Here is a 27,856-nt window from a genome sequence, read left to right on the forward strand (position 1 = left end):
ACAGGGAGTTCAGAGTGGAGAACGAGAGTGGAGACAGGAGGTAAAATGATTTAAAAGATAACAACTGCTACTTATGCTGGTTTTTAGCGAATTTTTATGGTTCTGGGGGAGCATCACACTGAAAATTGCTTGGTCCTGAAAGGTGTAATGCTGTTAGTTTACAAAGACACCAGACTGTCTGGACTGTCTTTGATCTAGGATTCGAAGTAGATCTGTGATCACTCGATCCATTTAAGTGTTAATAAAATATACTCTGATTCGTTAAACTTTGAATACCTGAGTCTGTGTGACTGTTCTTGATTAAGTGTTGTCTGGGTGTGTTAAAATCTGTAAGCCAGTACATAAACAACGCACTGTAGGAGTTTATACAATCGATTTACCCTCCTGTTTCCCTCTCCTGATTCTACTACAGAATAAAAGTAGTGCACAAATGTGACATAATCAATACTTTAAAACACTCTTTTTACCTCTTATTAAGTATGATGAAATTACTATTCATCCCAATTTTATTGTGCTTAGAATCTTTTAGTTCCTGTTTTGGTAACACTTTAGTTTAGGTATCAGTTATAAGTGATTATAAACAATAGCCAAAAAAAAAAAAGACAAAAAGTGTATAATAACTGTATTGCAAAAACATAGCAGCCTCATACAATTGGTGAGACAGACATATAAAGACAGACAGGCGTAGAAAGACAAACAGACCTAAAAACAGGCAGACAGACAGACAGACAGACTATATCCATTATAACTGATTATAAACAATAGCATAACAAAAAAACAATGGCAAAAGTGTATCTTATTATTTCTAATAATACTCTACAATTGTTAATAGTATAATTAATAACATGTTCATAGATAACTTTTTATAATCACCTACCCTTGTTTTTGTTGTATTTGCTGTTAAATGCTGTGCTCTATATAAACTGTGCTGTGGCTCTCATGCTCTGGTATCTGCTACTCCGCTGGCATGGGTTTGACTATAACACATGATTAGCACCTGGAAGCAGCAGCAATCCATTTGGTTGTCTTTGAAATATCTACAATGCCGAACTGATTTATAAAATACAACCAAATGACCATGAGATCAGAAAGAGGGTGGGGGATATTGCTAGGTGCCAATAAGAGGTAATGCTAAATGTAATAATATAACAATTTTCACAGGAAAGCCAGTTGTGATGTTAGACCAGTAGTATACGTTGGTAAATGAAGGGGAGATTTGAGTGCTTCACTCTTGGCAACAGAAATATAAATCATAATGTAGAGAAGACATAATGGACACAGAATGAGAGACTCCGCAACCCTTACTGATGGATGGGACGTGTAAATTGTTTGGCTTTGCTTTAAAAGCTGCAACAAGAAGTGACCCAACAAAGAACTTGTTCACTTTAATTTTCATTGCAACAGTTTCTGAGGGTAATGGTAAAAGGATTAAAATCTTATTTTAGAACCTCCTGTACTATTGGAAACACTATCATCAATGAAAAAGTGACAGCTTCCCACAGACAAATGGAATTGGGTGCCAAAGCAACAAACGAAGGCAGTATAAAAGTGCTGTCCTTGGTAACCTGTTAGAAAGTGCCATTGGCTTATGCAAGCTCAGACAAAAAAGTGATTAAGTGCCTAACTTGAGTACCTGACTGTTATCAGTTCCTCCAGTGCCTGAGAGCCACTTTAATCCCAGCTGTGATCGTGTGGAGCAGCGTGCTCCCACTGAACTAAGACCTCTGGGCAGCCAGCTACTCGCACAAGCGAATTGCACACCACTGCGAAGAGGAAATGTCAGTATGCTCCCCGCTGATACAGTGTTCAACAGATTGCGTTTGCCCTTTACAAGTGGCTTATCGAAAGCATCATTGGGACAATTCTAAATCAAAGAGGGTATGTTGTATCTGGCATAGCAGATTGAAGTTACACTGCAATTAAGTATACAATATGACAGTACTAAATTGGTTTTAAAAAAACACAGACATACAATAAAGTGTTCTTCAAGTATCCATGCAATGGTTATATACTAATGGAAGCACAAGGGATGCTGTGCTTTTTTGACATGCCAATGAAACAATGAAACAATTGCTTGAAACAATAGTGAAAATCTGTGTGTTACCCAAATGGCACCATATGCTATTATATTAGGACGACGAGTTCTGAAATCATGTGGTTATTGCTGGTAATAATGTGGTCTGCCAAAACTGCAGTGGCAAGGTACTATATGAGTGAATAACTGTTTTTAGGATTTCAGTTATGAAAAATGATAACTTACTGAGGAAGTAAGGAATTTTAGAAATAAATATACAGGGTGTCCCAAAAAAGTAAATGTTTTTTTTTTTTCCCCATCTTTCTTTTAGGTGAAAATGTTGCAGTACTCCTTAAATATGTTTTATATTCAAGTAGTTCCCAAATTGTAGACAAAATAACATCCAGAAGTACAGAAATGGTAACCACAGAGAAAGGCTCACTTGGTAAGTGTACAGCCGCGTGGTGTACAGGGTGACTCATACGATCAGTGTAGTGTAGGTTTGTAACCTGGCTTTGCCAAGTTGTCTTGGCTGGGGATCCAACAATGGCAAACCATTGTGTGTGTAAAGGGGCAATGGGCTTGGCGATGGGATCGAAGTACACCCACTGACCTTCAGCTCTGCTGAGCTAAGTTGTGCTGTTGTGGGAAACATAAATGGGGAGAAAAACAAGGACAAAATAATTTAACACTCAAAACAATAAAGGCCAATTAACATATCAAAGATGTTACATTCTTACATCTTTGATCAGAGAATCAAAATCCCTTGTTAAATCCACTCAAGAGCAAGGGGCAATCGTTAGTGTGAATTAGCCTGAGCAGATGGAAGACACACCATGTCTTGATAATTTTCTATTTGCACAGATGCTTTGATTGTCACTTCATGAAAAAATCATGAAACAAAAGCATTGTGCTTGATTGATTTAGTAATTTTAACAAAGATTTTAACAATGAAAACAAATGTGTGAGGTGGGTTGTGATATACTGTATTTAATGTATTAGGCACTGCCCCTCACTATCTTGTAAAGCACTTTGTGATGGTGGTCCACTATGAAAGGCGCTATATAAAATAAATATTGATTGATTGATTGATGAGCTTTAAGGCACAGATGGTATGTTATAAAATGGTGTCTTTGGACAGAATTGCGTCTGTGCTATTGTTTGGAATGATGACAACTTAGCATTTCAGCATAGGCAAGGTTCCCAGCTGAAGAATTTACAGAATACAAACCCAATCTGGGCAGTTTGCCACTTTCCCCTCTAGCAAGACAGTGGACTAGAACACAATGCTAGTTCACAAGCCAGTTCAGTTCATCAGGGGCCACTTAGACTGATGATCCATTTCTATATCAATTTAAATTAAGACTGTAATGTACAGCTTTAAGCACTGTTAATGTGACCATTTTTAAATCTGTGACTGTATATAATTGTACATTAAAGTACAGTTTCTTGTAGTTATAAAAAGGTGAATAGATTACCATATCCAGCAAAACACCTCCATTCATAACACACCCCGTACCCAATGAACATGCTTTTTTCAAATGCCATTAAAGTTTTTTTTTAATTACCATTCCTTCTTTACAGGTTGTTCTTAATTCTGTTACTCCTTCTTCTGTTACACATCTTTCTGTCTAGCATATAAAGCTGTTTCTTATCAGAAGCCAGGGTGAACCCAGGTGTAAACCTTGACCAGTGGACTGTAGCCTTGAATTGAGCAGGTTGTGGATTTGTCTGATTCTAAACGGAGTCTCATTGTATATAGAATATAATTTTAAATATTGTTAGGTTAAAATTGTGATTTAAGGTTAGGATTAGGTTCATTTGTTGATGTTCATGGAGCATTTACCAACAATGCGCTTTAATTCAAGTATGTTTTCCCAATAATTTTTTTTTCTTCTTTTCTTTTTGTACAAACTATAATTTGTTCAGTAATAAAACAGTCTTGTCTTTCTACAAGCTAAAACTCTACTTTGGTTTAATAGTTTAGCCTACAGTAGCCAATTGAAGTGTAAAGGAATGACCATTCAATATTACATTCTCCGAGGCAGATTGCTTTGGCTTGGACGACAATGATAATTGAATAGGAAATGCCTATTTAACTGAAGCATTGATGCATTACAAACACCGGAGTTTGTGGCATGTGTGTCAGATGTTGGGTTGGTGGTGTTTTGAAAGAGACTCCAGAATCCCAATGTTTTGTAGAATGTCAAGATGCTCATCGAATCATTATAGAAACATGGAGGTAGCTTAGACAGCAGTTGGGGGAGCTTTGGGCCATACTATGACACCAGAGTCCGACTACTGGATCATGACACTACTGATGCATCAGTCTTGGTCCTCAAGGAACCTCTGTCATGTCTGTAGAGTTTCTGTGCTTCATTTCAAAAGACATGTCTGGTCGAAGGTCATTCCACAGAGTACAAGATGCTGAGTTAAAATAATTGTAGCTAACAAAATAGTTTCATACATCTTTACCATTTTGCACTTCCATTAAATACATAAGTCTCAAATGTTCAGTTGTTAAAAGAACTGGCATCTGGTACTGCAGTAAATTCTCAGTTTGCTTGTCTTGCTTTCCAGGAAGTCTGCTCCTGCTTTAACATCCTTGGTCATTTCAACTCAGCAGTGTCTGAAAGCATTTCAGTCAATAGAGGAAGCAGCTGATTGGTTATTGATGGGGAAAAAAGAAGGGATAAGGATAATTTTACCCTCCATATGTAATGACCAAGGAAGTGCAAGACAGACTAAAAGCTTGGCTTGCAAACAGAAATTTATTTAATCTAGTATACAAATACATGTTTCTTTCAAAATTGCACATTTGCAACCTATATAATTATTGGATGTGCATTAGCTATAATTACTTTAAGATCATTGGTACAACTGGAGAGTATGTCAGTTAAAATCATTGTATCTTGACCAGACTGTAAATTCCTCATTGATTTCCTGTAGGGGTGATAAAGCAATCTTCTTCTTTTTTTAAACACACCTGGGATTCAATTAAAACTTACAGTGCTGGTTCATAGCGCACATTGGTGTATTACCCTGGTCTACTATGCAATCAGGTGTTTGGAAATGATAGACTCTTGAGTTGAGACTCTAAAAGCTTCTAATTGACACAACATAGTAAGTGGATGCTCTTCAAAATCAATGCAATGGCTCTGTACTTAGGAGAGCTACAGTGGTATGGACCATTGGTAGAATGGCACGACAGTGATAACATTTTCATATTCTAAATGTGATTATAATTTATAATTTCTTTAACCTGAATGGTCAATATGAGGTCTCTAATCTCTGGTAAAGGACCTTGGCTGTTACCGTTCAAACTGTTTAACCTCTGTTCCATGCATTTTACCTTTTTTCTGCTTCATGAAAAGTACACACCCTCTGAAAGCTGTCTGTCAATGTGGATTAAAGTCTACTTCCTTGCTGTCATATATATTCAATCTATCTATTGAAACTTAGTATAGCAAACACAATAAACAAATAAATAAATACATTGAAAATAGTGTTTGCCGTCAACTGCAAAACAGTAATCACAGCAGCGATTGCAGCTAGTCTCCGGTTTGAATAACAAATTGTAGAAATCAAACAACTGGATGCAGACTGATTACTTTCAGAAACTTTACTGTATCATAATAATAATAACACACACACACACACACACACACACACACACACACACACACACACACACACTATACTCTCTTCTCTAACAAAGCTAGGAGGTTTTGAATGAACCTTAATACACTGTGAAGAAGTTACTGAACAAACAGCATGATCAGCATTAAGACATGTAGGCTACTAGATATTTTTAATTACTACAATGTACTCATGGAATATTAAGGAAAACGTTTGTACTCATTAGAAACAAAAAACAGTGCTGCATAAAATCATGAAAAACATCACTAGCAGCAGGTGGTGCTCTCTGTATCTATGTACTGAGAAAGCTGAAGCCTGGGTGCTGTTTATTTTGAAGGGTTTGTTTGTAGTGTTTTGTTGAGAAATAAAAGCGTGCGAGAACGCTGAACTGCAGTTTCGGTGTCTGGGTCTAATATTGCAGACCAGCCTTCCACAGGACGTTACCCCACAACAAGCCAATGCGCGGTAATAAGGAGCTTATACATAGTAATGCCTGATACTGAGGGGTTTATTGCAATATGAAACTGGTTAACCGTGGCCTTACTGTTATTTTAAACATTTTAAAACGTACAGGTTTCTTCTTTCCAATGATTGGCTTTCCTTTACTTTAGTAGTGCCCTGCAATATAGGTTCCTGATAGCTGGATGAAAGTTCTGAAGTTTCTAATGGTTTTCTTTTTATGTATACTTCTACCAAAATGAATATTTATTATTATTTATTTCTTAGCAGACACCCTTATCCAGGGCGACTTACAATTGTTACACGATATCACATTATTTTTACATACAATTACTCATTTATACAGTTGGGTTTTTACTGGAGCAATCTAGATGCTCAAGGGTACAGCAGCAGTGTCCCCCACCTGGGACTGAACCCACGACGCTCCGGTCAAGTCCAGAGCCCTAACCACTACTCCACACTGCAGATCAGGCAATACTATTGTCTTTTACGGCAAGAGTTCTAATGTTACTGATTTTCTTGAGTGATGCTAATGATCTTCTCTTAGAAAAAGGCTATGTTCTCAGGGGTTTAGAAGGACGGTCTCTCTTTCTTCAGTTAACATTGTAGATTCAACAACACCCACCATGGGCTTACTGCAGTGCGGCAAAGATATGGTGTTTGGTAGGTGGGGAGTCGATCCATAATTAATCAGAGCTGCGTGTCTGTGGTTGGCTTTAATAGGCTGATAGACGTGTTTATTCAGCTCACAGAGTTGAGTAATAAATGACACTAAGATAAAGTGTCTAAGTGGGTCTGACTTGCACGAGACCTGTGCAAGGGCGTTGTAGTTTTATGTGTCATATCACAGCTCTTTCTCAAAAGAGGATTGAGTGTGAACATGTTCTTCTTGACCTATGGTAGGCAGACTTATCAAGCAATTCAAGTTTTCTTTTGTTATGCCCTCCATCACAATGCCACAGACACAATGCGCATCTTAATAAACCACTGTTCTGCACCCACAGCTCTGCCATTTACCAGTACAACTAGCCAAGCAAATATATAGAAACGCATTACAATATCACTTTATCACCAGCAACTCTGACAGCAATTACAAACTGAGAAAATAACTCCTTAGCCTTAAACAAGTTATACTCTGTGATGTTTACTGTACAGAACAAACTAATGTTATTGTTGTACCAAAACGTCATGATTTTATGAGAAGTGACTGTGTAAGGTTGTGTGATCATGCGGTTGGTGTTTGTAGCAGGAAGATGTAAGGAGACAAGGTTAAAGTGCAGAAGTCTGGATTTTATTGAAGCTTCGTGAGCCACACTGAATGGCGTCAGGCAACAGTTTTCAAAAATAAATAACAGTAAAAATAAAGTTTCAAACTTGTACAATGCCACACAAAACAAATAAGCCCCACAGGTATGAGAAACTGTATGACAAGGATACTCAACTATCCTATACTTTCACTTTAAGTCAACTGTATAATTTGCAGGTACACCGCTACCCTCTGTCCTCTTTGGGATTCTTCCAAATTAACTACCACCTCTTATTTATAGAGGTTTGTTAACCCCATCCCTGGACTAGTCAAACCACAAAATAAATACTTAACCAGTATTACCATATATACTGTACATATTTCCATATATCATGTCTAAAGTTCATCAATTTACTTTGGTACAACTCTCATTACAATAATATGCATCTTCCCATTGCATCCATAAATATTTACAATGCTTTACTCTTTTGAGCTTGCCCCACCCCCATAGACTAACATTAGGGTGCGCTCCCGTCTATATGAGTGCTGCAGCAAGTGCATGATCCCCCAACATGGCCACCCTCATAATCAGCATGCATGCACGACTGCCTCCAGAATTCAGGAGAAACTGTAAATATTTCTTAGCCAAATTAATTCATCTAAATAACAGTGTTTTAACTCAGGTAAAACCAGGTATTATCTCACAGAATATGTGCACCTACTCTGAAAAAATAAACTCCTGCACACCACGCCAGCTGCTTCACTAATTTTGTTGTTTTATTTGTTTACAGCATTCCCCAGGCAAGTTACAGATTGTATTTACTTTTGGGTTCCTTTAAAACGAAACAGTGTAATTTTACATTGCATAAAACCACAATATGAATTCTCCAAAAGTACTTCTGTTCTAAAAGTTCATTACAAGTTTTTTAAAATGGATAGTGAAGACGGACCCTCAGGTTTCTCACTCTCAGGGATGAGAAAAAGGAAGTCCACAGTTTGGTTCTGACTGCCAACTCTGTAACGTATTGTATAATCTTTGTGTTCGAGTCCCGCATCTTTCCCAGCCATTGAAATGCATGATGGTCAGTCTCCTGGATAAATTCTCTTCCCAGCAGGTAATTGCAGAAGGAGTCCAGTGCCCATTTAATGGCCAAACACTCCTTTTCAATTGTGGAATATTGGATCTCCAGGGGAAAAAATTGACAGTTAATATAGGACACTGGTTTCAATTCTGTTGGCTCTCCTTTGTAGCAACACTGCTCCAAGGCCAATCCTTTATTACCACAATGGCTCGTTAAAGTTGGGACTGCAAAGGACAGGTTCATGGCACATTGCTTCCTTTAAAAACTGAAAAGCTTGTTACCGTCCTCAGTCAGTCGTATCTTATTTGGCTCCGATTTCCGAGTCAAATCGGTTAACACTAGAACCGCCGAGATTTCAGACTACATACAACCACCGCACCCGCAAAATGTGCGGCTCCATTTTAAAACGGCTTTGATATGAAAACGAAAAACAAATAATCGGATACAACTTAATATTTTTATTTATGAACATCATATATAACATTTTCAGAGCAGAAACGCTGTATTTACATTGAAAATTAAACTTTTTTCTTTTTTTTTTCAAAAAGAGCACATATACATAACATGAAAAACTAATAAAATAAACTTTACGCAATAAACTTCTGTGTAAACAGGTGTAGAAAGCTGTATGCACATATAAAATTATAAAACATAAATAACTAGTTATAAAAATAGCATAACACAAAAATAACATAACTTATGCAACGTGAAAGCGCTTTGAGTGAAACAGAGTTCAAAGGCTGTCTGACATCAAAAGTTCTGTTTTTATTGCATTTAGCAACCTGGCATTGTCTTTTATGCCGTGTGCCAGTGGGCGCAGCGCTGGCTGAAGGTTGAGGGGCATTTGCCAGCCGGCTTTCGTGTCTCTTATCAAAATGTTTCTGCCGTAGCTCCAGGGCTAGTTGCAAAATGAAGTCCCTCCAAGTGATTGTGTTGCCGCTGTACTCCTTGTACAAAACGTTGATGGCTGCCAGGTCCAAAACATTATAAAAAACAGGCACAGGCCACTGCGAGTACCAACTTTGACAAAATACAGCCGTGCCATTTGATCCATTATATCCACACCGTACTTCTTTGCGTTGTAAAATGCAACAGTCTCTGGCTTTCGTTTAGCACAGTCCCAATGGTCACTAATCTGTGCAGAGCTTAGAATACGCACTTTTTTTTTTTTTTTTGCACCGTCACACTCAGGGTGTCACAGTCGTTCTGCCTGAAAAATGTAGTGTAAATAATAATAATATATGATGTGTAGAATGACTTTCATAAGTGTTTCAAGCACTCAACAGGGTTATAATACGTTATTTCACAATGATGTCGATTTTATTACAAAGGCCAGACTAAATTGTCGGCTCTATTGCATTGACTTCAATATGCTGCATAAACTGCGGGTCTGGTGGTTGAAGAAGCAAGTGCTTATAACTTATTAATTTTTACGATTTTGCAGCTGAAACACCGTATGGGTATTTAATTCAAATGTTTAGCAACACTTAAAACGGACATGCACGAGATATTCGCATACGCAGAGATATTTAAATTTCAATTCCAAAAGCCATTCAAAAAGAGGCTATGGCGGTCCTAGTGTTAACGGTGCAGCCTTAGTCGCAAATCCTGGTACGAATCTCCTGTACCAGCTTTTCAAACCTAGAAAGGAACGGAGGTGCTTTTTAGAACAGTGTAATTTTACATTGCGTAAAAACACAATTACAATAAGAAAACAGCTGCCCTTTATCGGTCTAGGACAGAGCGATAAGACACTACAACATAGGAAGCTGATAAAACAGAGGGTGCACACAGACGTGCCACTGGTGTTTATTTCTTTAATGAAAACCTTGTACGTATGAGAGACCAATTCAATAACATTAGGTAGAAAAGAGGTTTACAGGAAAATACAAATGCATCAATTTTTATTTTGATTCATCAATAATTTAAGCAAATTAAAATAAATGCATATATGCTTTGTTTGTTGTACACATTTATATATTCCTAAAATCTCCCTGATAAGTCAATAGCATTGGGCCCTTGGAAAGAACACACAGTGCCAGAGGTGATTCCTTGCATCATATATTTTAATATAATATATAGGATTTCCTGATATTGATGTGATACAGACATTTGAAATCAAGATGAACTACTGTATATGTTAAACCATTTTTATTTAACTAAAAATAGTGCAGAGCAGGCGTGCACAATTCCAGCCTTCTGCAGCTATGGCCAGAAAGTTTTGCTTCATAAAGTCGAATGGAACCTGCTGAATAATGTTATGTTAACATATTTAATTATACTGCTTTGTAGGTTTTCGTATACTTAGCAGAAAACTGACAACAATTGAAAAATGTGACATTTCGAAATCTAACATGAAATATTGTACTACTATTATGGTTTCCAGTAGACTTTTGAGATATAATTTTGTAGTTTTTTTGATTACATGATTTTAAATAAAATATCAGAATTGTTTTGATTTTTAAGTTATGTCTTGATCCTGAAATTCTAGGTGATGTAAATGTTTGGCCGTAGCTGTAGGTCTGGATCCTCCTGATCTTTGCCCCACCTGTACCCTAAATTAAATGAACAAATATAACCTCCTCATTATTCAGTTCATTATGTATTGATGCCTATACAAGGTGGTGTAGGGTGCTGTATGATACAAGCTGATTTTCACCCCTAACACAATATTCTATATGTAATAGAGGACTATATTGTGAGACATGACCAAAAGCCCTGCATAGTTACTTATAGTAAACCAAATGATTCTTGAACAATGTGATTCATAGTTGGCATACATGCGTCCCTTGCATTATTTAAGTTCTAACCAAGGTTTTAAAACCGCTTTCTCACCCGTTATTAGCACAAGCAACATTATCACTGGAACTCATTTTGTTCTGTTTGATAAGATAGATGACACTATAGAATACATATTGGTGTTAGCAGCAATCAGACCATGTGCATTGTATGTGAAACCTTTGCATATCCTAAATTAACATGAAAAACCGGCCAAGATTCTCAGCAAAATAAAAGACTAGTAATAACACCTCTCTACTTTCTGGTCTCTTTCCCTTCAAAAAAGCCTCTATCACTCCCCTCCTCAAAAAACCTACCCTCGACCCCACCTCCTTCCAGAGCTACTGTCCTGTCTCCCTCCTACCCTTCCTCTCCAAAACCCTCGAGCGGACTGTACACCGCCAGCTCTCTGCTTTCCTGTCCAACCACTCTCTGCTCGACCCTCTCCAATCTGGCTTCCGCTCTGCTCACTCCACTGAAACCGCCCTCCTGTCTGTCACCAACTCACTTAAGTCTGCCCGACCTGCCTCTCTCTCCTCTGTCCTAATTCTCCTCGACCTCTCTGCTGCCTTTGACACTGTTGATCACTCTATTCTACTATCATCTCTCGCTGACCTGGGGATCTCTGGCAATGCTCTGGCCTTGTTCTCCTCCTACCTCTCCAACTGCACTTACCAGGTAACCTGGCGTGGAGCACCTCCACTCCTCACCCTCTCTTAACAGGAGTCCCCCAAGGGTCAGTCTTGGGTCCTCTCCTGTTCTCTCTCTACACCCGCTCCCTGGGCCCCCTCATCGCATCCTATGGTTTCTCATACCATTTCTATGCTGATGATGCTCAGATTTTCCTCTCCTTCCACACCTCTGACTCCACCATCTCCTCCCGTATCTCTACCTGTCTATCTGCTATTTCCTCATGGATGCACTCGCATCACCTCAAACTCAACCTCTCTAAATCTGGCCTCCTTTTCTTTCCCTCCTCCTCCCCCTCCTCTGATTTCTCTATCTCTGTTCCTCTGGAATCTACCACACTCTCTCCATCTTCCTCCGCTAAGAACCTCGGAGTCACCCTGGACCCCTGCCTCTCTTACTCCCAGCATATCTCCACTCTGGCACGCACTTGCCGATTCTTCCTGAGCAACATCCGAAGAATCCGACCCTTCCTCACCAACTACGCTACCCAGCTCCTGGTCCAGGCCTTTGTACTCTCCTGCCTAGACTACTGCAACTCCCTCCTGGCTGTCCGCCACCCGTCTGCTCCAGCTCATCCAGAACTCTGCTGCCCGCCTGGTGTTCTCTCTGCCTCGCTTCTCTCACGCTACTCCACTACTCCGCTCACTCCACTGGCTCCCGATCACCACTCGCATCCAGTTCAAGACTCTTGTACTTGCCTACAGATGCCTTGACCAAACTGCACCCAGCTACCTCCAGACCCTCATCTCTCCCTACACCCCCACTCGACCTCTCCGCTCCGCCTGCACTAGAAGACTGGCTCTACCTCCGCTACGCTCCCCTGCCTCCAGAGCCCGCTCCTTCTCCACCCTTGCTCTGCAGTGGTGGAATGACCTTCCTACAGATGTCAGGACTATCCAGTCCCTGACCACATTCCGGCGCCTCCTTAAGACTCACCTCTTCAAACAGCACCTGTAGAACTCCTGTTTTTATCCTGGGACACTATCACCCTTCCTTAAATGCGCTTTATTTGCTCTTATCTGCCCCCTATTTTACTGCATTTAATCCTGTACTTCAGAATACTACAATCTGCCAAGTGTTTAATCTGTAGTATTTTGCATTTAATCATATCCTGATGTAACTATCACTGTTATCTGCTGTATTATTGAATTGTATTTTGTCACACTTGTACTTTGCTTGAACAAAAGTCATTGTATTTATCTTGCTCTTATTGTATTACTTGTATTGTAACACTTGAAATGTATTTGCTTACGATTGTAAATCGTCCTGGATAAGGGCGTCTGCTAAGAAATAAATAATAATAATAATAATAATAGTTATGTATCTTGCTTTTATTGTATTACTTGTATTGTAACACTTGAAATGTATTTGCTTACGATTGTAAGTTGCCCTGGATAAGGGCGTCTGCTAAGAAATAAATAAATAAAAATAAATAAATAAATAAATAAAATCTCCTGGATCCTGTCCTTCAGATGAGACGTAAAACCGAGGTCCTATTGTAAGGGACTCTGCAGCAGCAGCTGTTGAGTCTCTAAGTCGCTTTGGATAAAAGCGTCTGCTAAATGATATTCATGTTAAAAATGAAAAAAGTAATTAGTAAATTACTGTCTAAATGTGAACTGTGCAGTAACCTCTCTCTCTCTCTCTCTCTCTCTCTCTCTCTCTCTCTCTCTCTCTCTCTCTCTCTCTCTCCAACAGACCCCTAAACTGGAAAAACAAATCCTGATATCAGTTACGTTTATACATATGAACATGACTAACCAAGGTTCAAACCAATAACAGAATAATTGAAACAAACAACTTTCAAATTACATCTATTATATATCTATATCTATCTATCTATCTATCTCTCTCTCTCTCTCTCTCTCTCTCTCTCTCTCTCTCTCTCTCTCTCTCTCTCTCTATATATATATATATATATATATATATATATATATAAACTATATTAAAAATAAATATATTTGGAATAATGTCCTATTAAATTATAAGCAGCACGTTCACAACCACAGATAGGAAGTATAGGTATTCAGAACTGGATCATGCAACTGAAGGACTAACACACTGCTTAAGACTGAAGTTTCAAATACTGCTTAGTATGTTTCATTCTGTTTTTTTTGTTGTTGTTGTTTATTTTCTTTGTAGGACTTTTTCAGATATATTGTGTTGGCATAAACACAGATTCCATCTCGGAAAAGGTTTCTCATCAATGGCAGAACTGTGTTACTTATCCCCCTCCCCCAGGAAACACTCTCACTATGCTGATGGTGCTCATTTACTTTTAATACTTTCAAAGGTTCTCATTTCTCTAAATCTAAAGAACACACACAGATTAGAAGCATTTCGGACTGTAGACAATCATTGTCTTTTTTCAGTAAAGGGATGAAAATGTATTTTTTGTCCTACTGAATCAGCAAGACTAATTTGAAACCTGCAAACTATCAGCTCTGACCAGGGAGACCAGTCTTGGCCGTTGCTTGAATTTCCAACAGGTTTTACCTGCTGCCCTGACTAAAATCAATACAGGTCAAACATTTTAAGTCTTTTTAAGAGCAACTTGGCAATTATTTTAAAATCCATGTTGAAAAGGACTATAGGGCCTACCGGGTTTCACCCCTACCCTGCTTAGGGATCAATATTAGTAGTGCTTTTGACACAGTACCATTCATTACTACCAAAATATTAATTGTATACCAAGAGCAAAATAGGAAAAAAATGTTGCCTCAAAACCTTTATAAAATGCTGCTGTAATGCCCTGGAGATAAGTCAATTCAGCCTGCTGAGATACAGCAGCATCCAGAAATTCTGTTTTCTTGCTTCATGTTAGGCAAAGATAATTTATTGAAAATCAAATCTAGTCTTTTTCAGTGGGGATTCCTCTCAGGAGTAGGAGAGACAGTGGTTGATATGCATTTATTATGTTAAAGGCCAGAGTTCAGACCTTTTCAGCGATCATTTCTACTGCATAGCCACTGAAGATCATATGAAAACTTCTCTAAAAACGTCAATTAGCTTGGCAGAGCTTTCAAAATAAATTCTTAATGGATCTGAATCATTGGCAAATGCTTTTTAATCTAAAGTGACAGCTGTGGTCACTTTGGTCAGTCTGTGTAACTTAGAATGTTTAATAATGTTCTGTGACTGCAAATGAAAAAGCGTCCTTTCATGAGACAAAGCTGTATTGCTTACTGTGCTGTGCACTTTGCACTGGTTACAAAAACACTGAGCTTGACATTCATTGGAAAACAAAGACGGTGAGATTTATATTTTAATCATACCACAAATGTAGTAAGTCAGCCCCTCAAATATAAAAGCTTGACGTATTTCCAGTCAGTACAATAAAAACATCTACAATAAATATTATTTACAGTATTTCTAGGCCAACTTCTACCTTTCACTGTCTTACCAAATGATCTCATGTAATAATTCTGTGCTAAGGGACAATAGCAGCACAAAGGCTGCTCCAGTTGTATGCTGCATTGTATTGGTAGAATAGCACCACTTGGGGAAATGTTCCTCTGTGCACAGACCTTACATGTTGAAGACCCTAATTTATATTTGTAATTCCCCATGTAATTTATATTTGTAATTCCCCATGTATCTAATTATATGCAAGCATTTCTTTCACCAATTGTGTTGTATAATGATTAGGGGTGAGTATTGGGACTGAGGATCTGTACTGCAATACATTGCAATACTGAAGACAATACTGCGATATGTATTGTGATACATATTGGAATTCAATGCTGAATGATGATTTTATTGCTACCAAAATGAGAACTGAACAGTTATTAATCCAATTTGTATGAATATTCAAAAACACTGAATTAGCTATTTAAAATTCTGAAAATGTTGATTTTAAATATATATATAGCCAGACAGGAGTCCGAGTGACAAGCTAAAGGAGCTGCATCAGGAGAGCAGTGTGTGTGTGTGTGTGTGTGTGTGTGTGTGTGTGTGTGTTCAACCCCTTCTCCATTCTTCTGCCTACCCTGTGATCTTTCCCCCCGCTATATCACTATTGTAAATAAACATGGGCTGTTACCCCCATATGCTACAATTACTGTATCTGTCTGATTCCATAAGGACACTACCCAAAAACGCTACATATATATATATATCAGACTTGTAGGACTCGAGTCGGACTCGAGCTTGTGTGACTCGAACTCGGATTCGAACATTTGGTCTCTGTGATTCGGAGATATTAACGATGAGTCATTTTTTATTTTCTATTACACAATAAAAACCCACCCAACAAAACATTATCCAATCACTGTTTAGCCCTGTTGTCTTTGCTGCCAATCATATTATTGAAAAAATACGGAATGTAATTGAGTTTACTGAAAACAAAAACGAATGAAAAATAATAATAATATAAGTTATAATCATGTTTTAGAGCTTCTTAATTCATATCAGAAAGTCGCTGTCTGATTAAGTATTCTGCGTTTTGCTTCTAATCAGCACTCATTTCCAGCACACGCCATCACTGTTTGCAAGCAACGTCAATTTGAATTCACCTGGCAAATTCAGTCGAAAATTGCCTACCGTCAACAGGCAGATATGTCAGACTGATAGGACAGAAGGACCGATTGATAGCAAAAAAAAGAACGACAGAATAACTTAATACCACTTAACTTACCAAAATGAAAATTATTTATTATGGATGCGGGAAAAACACATTAACAATAAGCTGTGCAGCGTCAACCTAGGAATCTGTCTTGTGTGAACGTCATGTTTTTGTTCCACTATGAACCTACACAAAGGGGAAATACCAGGGGCGCCCGGTTAACAGTGTTCGCTTGCTCGATGAACCCCCAGTATCTTATTAATGAATTGCGCTTTCCTTCTTCTGGGTGATGCAGACCTGCCAACCTTGACATTTTTCTTTGAGTAGCACTCTTTCACTCGGACATCTCGGGGGGGGGGGGTCCAGGGGGCTTCCCCCCAGAATTGTTTTAGGGTATAAAACTGGTGAGTTTTGAGTATAAATTTTTCAGTAAAAACAAAATAATGAGATTAGCTATGATTGTTTCAGTTTAGATTTAATTTTGTTTACCTTAGTATAGATGAAACCTTTTTAATTTATACCAAAAATTATTTCAAGTACAGAAAATAGTCATGTTTGTAGTATGTTTGTATTTTACTTACTGTCAAAACATAAATTAAAATGTATAAGCTTCTAAAACAGAGAAACAAAGCACTTTCAAAGAAGGAAAAAAAAACTTGTAAATAGTCAATGAGTCAGCACCAAATGTAATAGCTATCCACAAAGTGAGTTGTTTGGAACAGAAAGGAATCCAACAGGTCAAACTGCACTTTCAGATCTTGAATGTTTAGCTTCATAGGTGGCTGACTTGGTTTTCCTGAGCAAGGTGTCACTGAAGGTTTGTGTGTGACACACTTGCTGCTTCGCTGACATCATGATTTTGTGCGTTACCAGTGAACTTAGCATGTCTGTGCTCAGGCTGGCTCTGTGTTGGGTTTTGTTTTTGGTCACCAAGCTGAACACTCTTTCACAGTCAGCATTGCTGTGGAAGATGACCAAAATGACTAGTGCGGTAACATTACAGTAATGCCCAATTATTTTGTTCTGGACAGAAATATAACGTTTCCTTCGACAGGATTCCTGCTGATCCAGACAGGAGGGTAAAATGGATTTCAGCGATTAAAAGAGAATAAAAAAACGAAAAAGACTGGACCAATTCGTTTGTAGTGAGCACTTCATAAAAAGTTAATATCAGTAAGCATATGTTGGTAGTTCTGATATTACATTACTATTATTAGTCGTAGTAGTATTAAGCCCCACTTTAACACGCTTACCTGTATTGCCGTTTTTTTCATAAATATTTAGCTATACAGTTAAACAGGATTACACGTCTGTGGTCGGTGATTCCCAGTCCTTACATAAAAAATATTTTACCGTTAACAAAATCCATAATGCTACATTAATGATCTTAATGAACATCAATATAAAATCACAAACCAGCCGTTTATGACTTGTTTAAGCACAATGAAACGGCATTCATGTACAATGTAATTGTATGCTACTTGCAAAGTAAACAGAAGCCTTATGTACCATAACCACATTAACAATGTTAATGCTGTGCTCATTTTTATAAAATCAAATTTTACTGACATCCCTGTATGGTAACAGGCATTTGTGAAAAAAAACGTGCTCGGTTTAGATAACTGCATCGCATGAAAAGAAAATACAACTGAATGAGGATTTTACGAGAAAGGCGAAGGAGTAAGTACACACGTTTATTATAATAATATAGTACAATATTCTGTTTTTGGCTTGTTGTCCGTTTTTTTCACACAATATATACAGATTTAGCAATGTCTAATATCAGATTGGCAGATTTTACCCAAATTGAAGTCATAGGAGATGCTATAGTCAGAGGTAAAAATGTGTAATGTTATTTTCAGCTATGCGTTAAAAAGTGGTACTCAGCGCACTGCGCTTGCTCACACACGCCTAAACAACTTCCGCTAAGAAAGCAGGGAAGCACCCATTCAAATATGGTACGTTATGCTGTTTTTTCAGTTGTTTACATAATTTTTTATTGAAACTATCATATTTTCCAGTCTTTTATGTTGTTTTTAATATATTTTTCCACCATTAAAAAAATAGTATGTAAATATTTATCATATGCCATACATTGGTACATATGTAATAACTCACTGTGGCAAAGTGGTTTGCAGTGTGCAGGTGTAGTGGTGATGTGATTACGAAACAAAAGACAACAAAGTTCACCGTCCAAACAATATGTTTATTTATAATCCCAGTCTGCTGAATGCAAAGAATAATCCCAGGCAATGTACAGCAACATGTATTGCACTGTTCCAAATGATGGGTTTCCAGTCCCAAATAATAAACACAGTTTAAAAGAATAAACACAGCAGAACACACACATGATCACAAGTCCAGAGTGAGTGCTAAAGTGCTCGTGGTGAAATACAATTTATTTGTGCACAGTTGTGAAGTGTTGTCCGGGTTTAGTGCTGGCCTGTAGCGACAACTCCAGATCGTGTTAGCCATCCAATAATAACAACAGTACAATTAGACTCGACAAACAAACAAAACACTCACGGTTATGTCACAGTCCTCATTCTCGGTTTCACCTTAACCATAACAAAAGGAACAGATCACCTAGCCACGTCCCCTTTTGTACCGTCAGTCACGCCCCCTTGGTTAGCGAGTGCAACCGTTTTTCCTCCAATCCGCGGTTGCCACATCGCTTTCCCTCTGGAGCGATGACTTGGTGTACCGCCCTCTTTCTAGATGACCGACTTCCACCTAATCCTTGGAATGAATTATCTGACCAACCAGTCCGGGGCACTCTGTTCCCTTTACACAGCGCCTCACAGGTTGGGTGGGAGATTTATAACCAAGATTCATTCTTTCTCTGTCACAGTCACACAAACCAGCAGGGCCAGAACCATGAATAGCCTTGTAGGTGAGAAGCAGTGTTTTGAAATCAATGCACTCTTAAAACTAGGGGAATAAGGAAAATAGATTTTGTGTGTGTAAGTGTTCTTGCTGCTGTATTTTGTATTAACTGCAACCTGTTCAATAAGACATCAGGGAGACCAGTAAACAAGGAATTACACAAATCAACCTTAGAGGTTACAACCCTAAAGAGAAATGAATTTGAGCAAATGAGGCGAAAAATAGCCAACATTGTCAAAATGTTACCTGCTTCATTAATTACAAGCTAAAGATATGAGCATACATTTTCTCTATGGGACAGTTGTTAGTCTCACTATTGTCAGCTGTCATAAACAAACATTTCAAAATAAAGCTAATAAAATAACACACATAAAAAAAGGTCTGCAAATTATTGTTTGGGGATTTTATGGGTTAATACAGTAAAATGGTATCATAATATATTTTTTTGTGAGAGCTCTATAAAAGGGTTAATTTGCACAGTAATTTGACAGTTTTCACCAAAGTCACACTACACACTTACAGTACCATAGTTTAAAGTGGTTTGCCATTAATATACTTTACCTATCTAAGATTTACACAACATACCTATGCGTTATGTTTTTACTATACTTTATTACACTTTTCCATGCTTTTACTATGGGAATCGTATAAGGGAGAGGTTAAATGCTGAAGAATCAGAAATACAGGTCACGAGGTCTTACAATGATGTAAACTGATACTTCGAAAATCTTCCCAGCAAAAAAAGATTCTTAACTCCTCTGTGTTACAGGAATTGTGTGATTCTGGGAGTCAGCTGTTTTACATTAAACTTACCATATGTTCCCTTTCAGATACCCCAGGCAAACTATATATATATTTTTTTGTCAGATGTTTTTTGGTCATTGTGGCAAGATGGCTTTGTGGTGGCGTCGGACGCGGAAGAGAATGGACACAGTCAGTCCTGCAGGGTATGAAAGCACTGTTGCACGTTAATAATAAATAAAATACTTTTACAAACCAAAACACTTATACAAAACAAAATGGCACAGTGGCCAAAATAAACAGAAAAACAGACACGGAAACAGCATGTGTCATGGTGGTTTGTTCTGGGGTTCATTTAGTCCTTCCAGTACTCGTTTACAGTGTGGTACCTTTCAAAACACTCCTCCAAACAGAAGTCTGGCTGAGAGGGACAGCGTGGACAATAGTACCGTGTATGCCTTTGTGAGAACATACACAGCATTTTTTTGTGGCTTAGCTTTTCTTCCAGACTGTAGCAGCGTTCAAATATGATGATGTTCTAAGCCTTGCCACTGTTTCCATTCTTTGTCTCTGGGAATTACTTGTGTATCAAACACAAGGCTGGAGATGTGTGCAGGAATGTGAGGTGATTCTCTGGTGTCGTACTTAGGTACACTACATAGGCGTTGTACAAAGAAATCTGGACCATGTACTTTCCAAGCTTCTATACCATATCATGGTCTTCCTTGCAGCATTGTACGGCCCCAGCATCTGGTCTCATCAATCCACGCCTCCCATGTATTTATTGTAGTCCACGACACACTTTGACTTGTTTGTGTGTGTGTCCTGCTACAGTAGCCTCGTTGTGGATGGTGGTGAGGAGGAACACATCTTTGTTGTCAGTGTATTTAACTGCCAGCATTTCCTCACAGCGCCGAGTGCTGGTTTTGCCACGCCTCTGTTTGTTGACTACCAATTGTTGTGGAAATCCCTTCCTGTTGGGTCTTATTAAGTCAATAAGCTACTAACAACCAAACGAGCAAGATGGGCTGAATGGCCTCCTCTTGTTTGTAAACTTTCTTATATTCTTATGTTCTTATTGTACCACAAGCCATTGTTTGTGATGTGCACAAGGCTCTAAACAGAGAAGTGTGTAGAAGTGTGGCAGGGTGATTGCCCTGCACATGTGGGAATTAGTGTTGGTGTAATTTATCTGTGGAAATGGGTTTATTGTGTCTTTTTGGAGTTGTTTTGTTTGATTAGTTGATTGTGTACAGACGGGCACTCGATTGGGACTTGCTGCCTGCTGAGTTTGGTTGAGAGGAAGGGCAGCAAGTGATTGGCTGTGCCGGTCCTCAATCAGCAGGTGGGCGGGTCTCGACTGAGTGTCCGGCAGTTTAAAAACATCCGGTTGAGATCGCTCGGGGCGACTGCAACGCCATGCTACAGAGGGGAGCTGCTTATACTCAGGAGGAGAGCGTCCGCTCTGCAGGAAAGACAGCTGCGCAACCCTGAAACTGAAAGCGGTGCTTGTGAAGGCAATGCCCAGCCAAGGCCATATGAAGCAGCAGGAGTTGTTGTATGAATACCGGCTCATAAGTAGGTTAGTTTTAGGGGATGTTGATCTCAAGTAATGTATAGCGAGGGTTACGTAGTGTAGCCGGTTGCTGGAGTGGGACGCCTCGTTTATAAGGCTAGCGCTCGCCCTGTGTGGTACCTTTTGTTTGTAGTTGTTGTACTGTGTTTTATTTTGCCTTTTGTACAGTTTACTGTATGTGTCCTCTGTGTGCTACCATCGTTGGTAGCGTCACATAACCTGTTTATTTACTTTCTGTTTTGTGTCAATAAATCCTGCACGTGTGTGCCGGCATTTCAACTCAACCTCAAATGTCTCTCTGTCATTCATATCAGTGGTTACCCACGCACGTCACACGAGCACCCTGTCGCAAGAAGTTATCTACATATATATAGTAATCAAGATTTAGGAGTGGAAAAACAAGATCCCACACAATCCTCAGTGGTCTGGAAGCATGGGCGCAGCCAGGTGGCTCAATCTGAGAGTCCTTCCTTATGTACACTCTGAACCGATGAGTGTACCCATTGAAACTCTCAGAGTTTGTACAGTTTAATCCCATAACGGGCACGCTTCATGATAATATACTGATTAAAGAGAAGCTTCCCCTTGAACAGCAGGAGAGACTCATCTACAGATATATTTTGGCCAGGTGTATATGTCTCTTCAAATTTATGCTGCAGATGGTTGTAATTTGGAAAGCCTGTCAAATTGAGGAAGATCCCTCGAGAGCCTTACAATTGTCATTGTAATGTAGAAACTTTAAGATTAACTGTAATCTGTACCGGCTCATTGTGGAGGGGAAAATTGTGACAGCATGGATTGGGTTGGTGGACCATTCTAGGTTTATCCCCTAGTCCCATTATAAGCGATAAGCCCCAGAACTTTTTGATTTCGAAAACATTTGTGGGGACCCACTTATGCACCCTAGAATGTTGCCCCTGGTTGTTCCCATGCTGTGCCTGATATTGTTGGTCATAAAAATTGGTTTAGGTTATCAAATATTCAAAAATGTCTTCAGTGATGAACTGAAAAAAGTTAATTGGGGTAAACCCGTTGTGTTTACACTGGTACCTGATGCGCCAGAAAAAGGTGGTATTTGAGACAGGATGATAGGGAGGATCCCGTTAATTATATACTGCACTTACAAGCTGCTTTAAAATACACTTAATACCCTTTAATCTTTCTGAATCCCTGTTTTCACATTATTCTCAGTCGGAACAGTTTCACATTTTTGGGCTGGTATTTCGAAAAACAAAACCAAATTCCAAATTCTCTGGTCTCTAAGACAACAGGCCCCTTTCAAATATTATGCATGTGTCACATTCCATTCCCCAAAACAAGGCTTGGAGGGCTAACAAATAAATAAAGATGGCGTGCCCTGATGAATTGCCGACAAGCAAAAAAGTCTTAACTACACTGTTCATGCAGCGTGTTCAGTGCCAGGCTGCACAGTGTTTAAAAAAATCCTGAGCTACATTTCCACGCTTTTCCTGCTGACAAGACCAGGAGATTAACGTGGATTGAGGCCATTAAGAGAGATCCAGGACCGACATTTCAGGTAGGCTTTATCAGCTCGTCCAGTCCATGCAGTAATTTTGTTGTTGTTGGCGTCCTCTGGTGCACTCAACTATTTGGCGAATTAATATTGCTTAATTAATATTAGTGCTTTATCATACTGTTAAACATTATTTCACAGTACTCTTTGTAGATAAGGAAAAGGCTAGGAGAAATTGCATCTGATGCCGTCGCTGTATGCATCAGTTACCGAGAATACCTCAATGTAGAGCCTTCTGGAAATAGCAGACAGCACTTTTTATGCTAAACTGTACCATAAGTAGATGCATGAAAAGTAAGTGTATACAGTCCCCAGGCACAGGGAAATAGAGAGTTAAACTTTTTTCATTATTATAGTTTCAGCTCTACGTAAACTTAAATTTACCAAATCGTTTATTATCTAGTCTACAACAAACACTGAGTTCGATTTTAACGCTTATCTCAGAACAATTCGTAAATTTGGTAGGACAAGCGCTTCCTAAGTAATCCATAGGCCATGGGAGAAATGCTTTATCTACAATTATATTTAACAAAAAAAATATATATATAATGAAAATTGTAAATATACTGTTTGTGCAACAGGCAAAGCCACTTCTGCTATGCACAGAGCAGCATACTTTTCTTACCTCAAGAAACAGCAGTTGCAGTCAGTGGCCAATGTTATGGCATAGATGTGTGATTTTTTTTTTTTAAACCCTATTGAGGTGCTTTATTTCAGATATGCAACATGTGCTTTTCTGTCATGTTTTACAGTATGAGAATACCGTTATGGTAATGGTTAATTTAATTGACTACATTAATAAAGAGAGTGACGATTTAAAAAAAATGAAAAAAAATGACATAAGTTCAGCTGACAAACGAGCCGGGCCCGGAACAGCATTATGATTAATTATATTGCATTTATAAACAGCGGAGAAAATTACATACACTTAAGACTATTTTGGGAATGAGAACCGATTAATTATTAATTGCTTGTCATCCCTAAAATATTGTTCTCAAGTGTGTGTCACTTTCTCTCTTTATTTTTTTAAATGCCATTAGTATTTTAATTAATGTGTTTCTGGGCCGTCTCATCTCGTTCCGGTTTTTACACCATACCTACATTAACTCTGTCTACTATTGATATACATAACTTAAATAGGGAATGGAATAGACTTAATGGCAGTTGATTACTGCTTTAAAAGCTTTACAACTTTTAAAAGATAAAGGCACCAATAAAGAAATGTAGGCCTATCCATCCCAGTACAATCACTGTGATTATAAAAAAACTGACACATTAAATCTTTTCACAGGGAACCGGCAAAACCAGTAAATAAACGAGATGGGGTAAACGCAGCCCAGAATGGCACTGTTTAATTAAATTGCATTCAAAAAACGGTGGAGAAAGTTACACACACGTGAGGAGAATATTTTAGCAATGAGAACTGATTAATAACGCGCTGTCATTAACCCGTTCCGGCCCAGAACCATTTTTTTTAATCACCAAAAAGTTCCCGGAACAGTCAGTTCCGAAGGTGTAAAGTCAACGACAATGATACATTTAATACAAATAAGTGAGGATAACATAACTGTTTAATAAAACCACCAAACCCACCTTTTATATTCCCATTCTGTGCAATAAACAGCTTTATAAATAAAACCGCCTGGCACACTGGGGTCCGAAGCTGCGCAGAGAATGAAAATGATACACAATACAAGTGAGGATAACATAACACTGTTGAAAAAACCCACCTAACCGACCTTGAACTGCCCATTCCGAATAAAAAAGTGTTTAATTAAAGTGTTTAATTACTATGTAACACAATTTTTGTTCCTGGGTAGTAAGTGTTATTTCCTAATTGCTTATGCCTCAAAAGTATAGAAAATGGCTATTATTCCCCACAAACTTTGCTTTTGTGACCAGGACAGTGATATTTTGAAATTTACCTATTTCCAATGAGAAAACGGGCGAATTTGTGTCTTTTCATTCACATAAAGTCAGAAAAAAACAACATATGAATCCAAATTAACATGTATTTATACTAAAGTAATACAAAAATAACTACAAAAGATTCAGAAGTGAGTAGTTTTTCGAGATTTACGATTATACTGTAAATCACTTTCACGAATCAGCCCCCAAATGTAGTCTCCCATCATGTTCTCGTTATACTGTCCTTGGTACCAGCGTTCAAAGTCCAGTATATCCTGGTGGAAGCGCTCGCCTTGCTCCTCCGAGTACGCTCCCATGTTCTCCTTGAATTTATCAAGATGATCATCAAGGATATGGACTTTGAGGGACATCCTACAGCCCATTGTGCCGTAGTTCTTCACCAGAGTCTCAACCAGCTCCACATAGTTTTCGGCCTTGTGATTGCCCAGGAAGCCCCGAACCACTGCGACAAAGCTGTTCCAAGCCGCTTTCTCCTTACTAGTGAGCTTCTTGGGGAATTCATTGCACTCCAGGATCTTCTTTATCTGTGGTCCGACGAAGACACCGGCTTTGACCTTTGCCTCAGACAGCTTAGGGAAGAAGTCTTGAAGGTACTTGAAGGCTGCCGACTCCTTATCTAGAGCTCTGACAAATTGTTTCATAAGGCCCAATTTGATGTGCAGTGGTGGCATCAGCACCTTCCGGGGGTCCACCAGTGGCTCCCACTTGACGTTGTTCCTCCCCACAGAGAACTCAGTCCGCTGTGGCCAGTCCCACCTGTGGTAGTGCGCCTTGGTGTCCCTGCTGTCCCAAAGGCAAAGATAGCAGGGAAACTTGGTAAAACCGCCTTGGAGACCCATCAGGAATGCCACCATTTTGAAGTCTCCTATGACCTCCCAGCCGTACTCATCATACTTCAAGGCGTCCAGCAAGGTCTTGATGCTGTTGTAATCCTCTTTGAGGTGCACCGAGTGAGCCAGGGGAAGAGACGGGTACTTGTTACCATTATGGAGCAGCACGGCTTTGAGGCTCCTGGATGAGCTGTCAATGAAGAAGCGCCACTCATTCTGGTTACAGGCGATTCCGATTGCCTCGAACAGACTGGTCACATTGTGGCAGAAGCAAAGCCCATCTTGACGGGTGAAGAAGCTGGAAAAAGGTTGGTGACGCTTCCTCTGATCTGCGACTTGCACACTTTCATCCAACAAGTTCCACTGCTTGAGCCTAGACGTCAAAAGCTCGGCATTGGACTTCGTGAGACCAAGATCTCTAATCAAGTCGTTGAGGTCTTTTTGGTTGGGGTAGTATGGGTTTCTCTCCTCAGCTCCACCTCTGAAATTGTCATCTGGATCTACAACGTCTTCCTCGCTCTCTGACTTGCTGCTCTCTTCTAAAGACGGCTGCTCTCTCTCCGGAGGAGTGGGTACGGGGAGCTCATGGCAGTGTGGCACCGGGGCGATGGATGAAGGAAGGTCCGGATACGTGATAGCAGGTGCATTCTTGCCAGTCTGACGTTTGGAAGGGTCCACCATGCAGAAGTAGCAGTTGCTTGAGTGGTCAGTGGGTTCCCGCCAAATATCTCTTCCAAACGAGCCCTTTTCAATAGCGGTTTGTATCATCTTTAACAGAAGCGGTCCTAGCTGATTAAAAAAAGTAAGAAAAAACTCAGGTTGTATTCCATCAAAACCAGGCGATTTAGATTTTTTCATATCTTGCAAAGCCTCTTTTAATTCTTTTAGCAGTTTAGCAGAACCATATTTTTAACACAGTTTATTTGTTTTCTTTATAGTGAAATATAGTGAGGCCTTATTTCTACTTTGCAGGAAAGGAGGTGATAAAGTAACATTATATTCACAAGTAGAAGAATTGCAAAGGTCTAGAATTGCTGGTAGCCCTTAACTGTAACAGTTATATGTATCATTTTCATACTCTGTGCAGCTTCGGAACCCAGTGTTCTGGGCGATTTTATTAACAATTAAACACTTTATTATCTGGAATGGACAGTTAAAGGTGGGTTCGGTGGGTTTTTTCAACAGTGTTATGATATCCTCACTTAGTTATATTATGTGTATCATTTTTGTCGTCTTTGCACCTTCGGAGCCGACTGTTCCAGGAGCTTTTTGGATAAAGAAAATGTTTCTGGGCCAAAAGAAGTTAACAACAGCGCGTTATTAATCGGTTCTCATTGCTAAAATATTCTCCTCACGTGTGTGTAACTTCTTTTCAACTGCTTTTTAATGCAATTGAATTAATTAAAGTGCCATTGCAGGCTGTTCTGTCTCATTCCGGCCTTTACCCCATCCCTAAATAAACCAGCCATATGGCAACCCTAGCAGCATACTAGATTCAAACTTCCATTCCCTGCCAATATACAGTTGTTACAATACCGATTCAATCAAACTACCCCATTAAAAAATATATATATATATATATCTGTGCAGTTCCCCTTCTTAAAAGTTTACAATTAGAGCACTTTATAGCATATGAATATGGTTTACAAAAGAATGGTGACTTTTGACATGATTACTTTCACGTTGTAGTGTCTACACAAACCAGATCCGAGTGTGAGAAATGTATGCCACTCAGATGTGTTATAAATCGCAAATTAACTCACCACTGAGCACACAGGCCTGCTTGTATTACTGTACACCCTTGGAAACATGTTTTTATCCAGAGTTCTTAGATTTAGTTTTAATGTTAGCTTCTACTGTTGAACATTTTAATTATGGCACAAAAGTC

Source organism: Acipenser ruthenus, chromosome 46, assembly GCF_902713425.1.
Source record: "Acipenser ruthenus chromosome 46, fAciRut3.2 maternal haplotype, whole genome shotgun sequence".
Lineage (NCBI taxonomy): Eukaryota > Metazoa > Chordata > Actinopteri > Acipenseriformes > Acipenseridae > Acipenser > Acipenser ruthenus.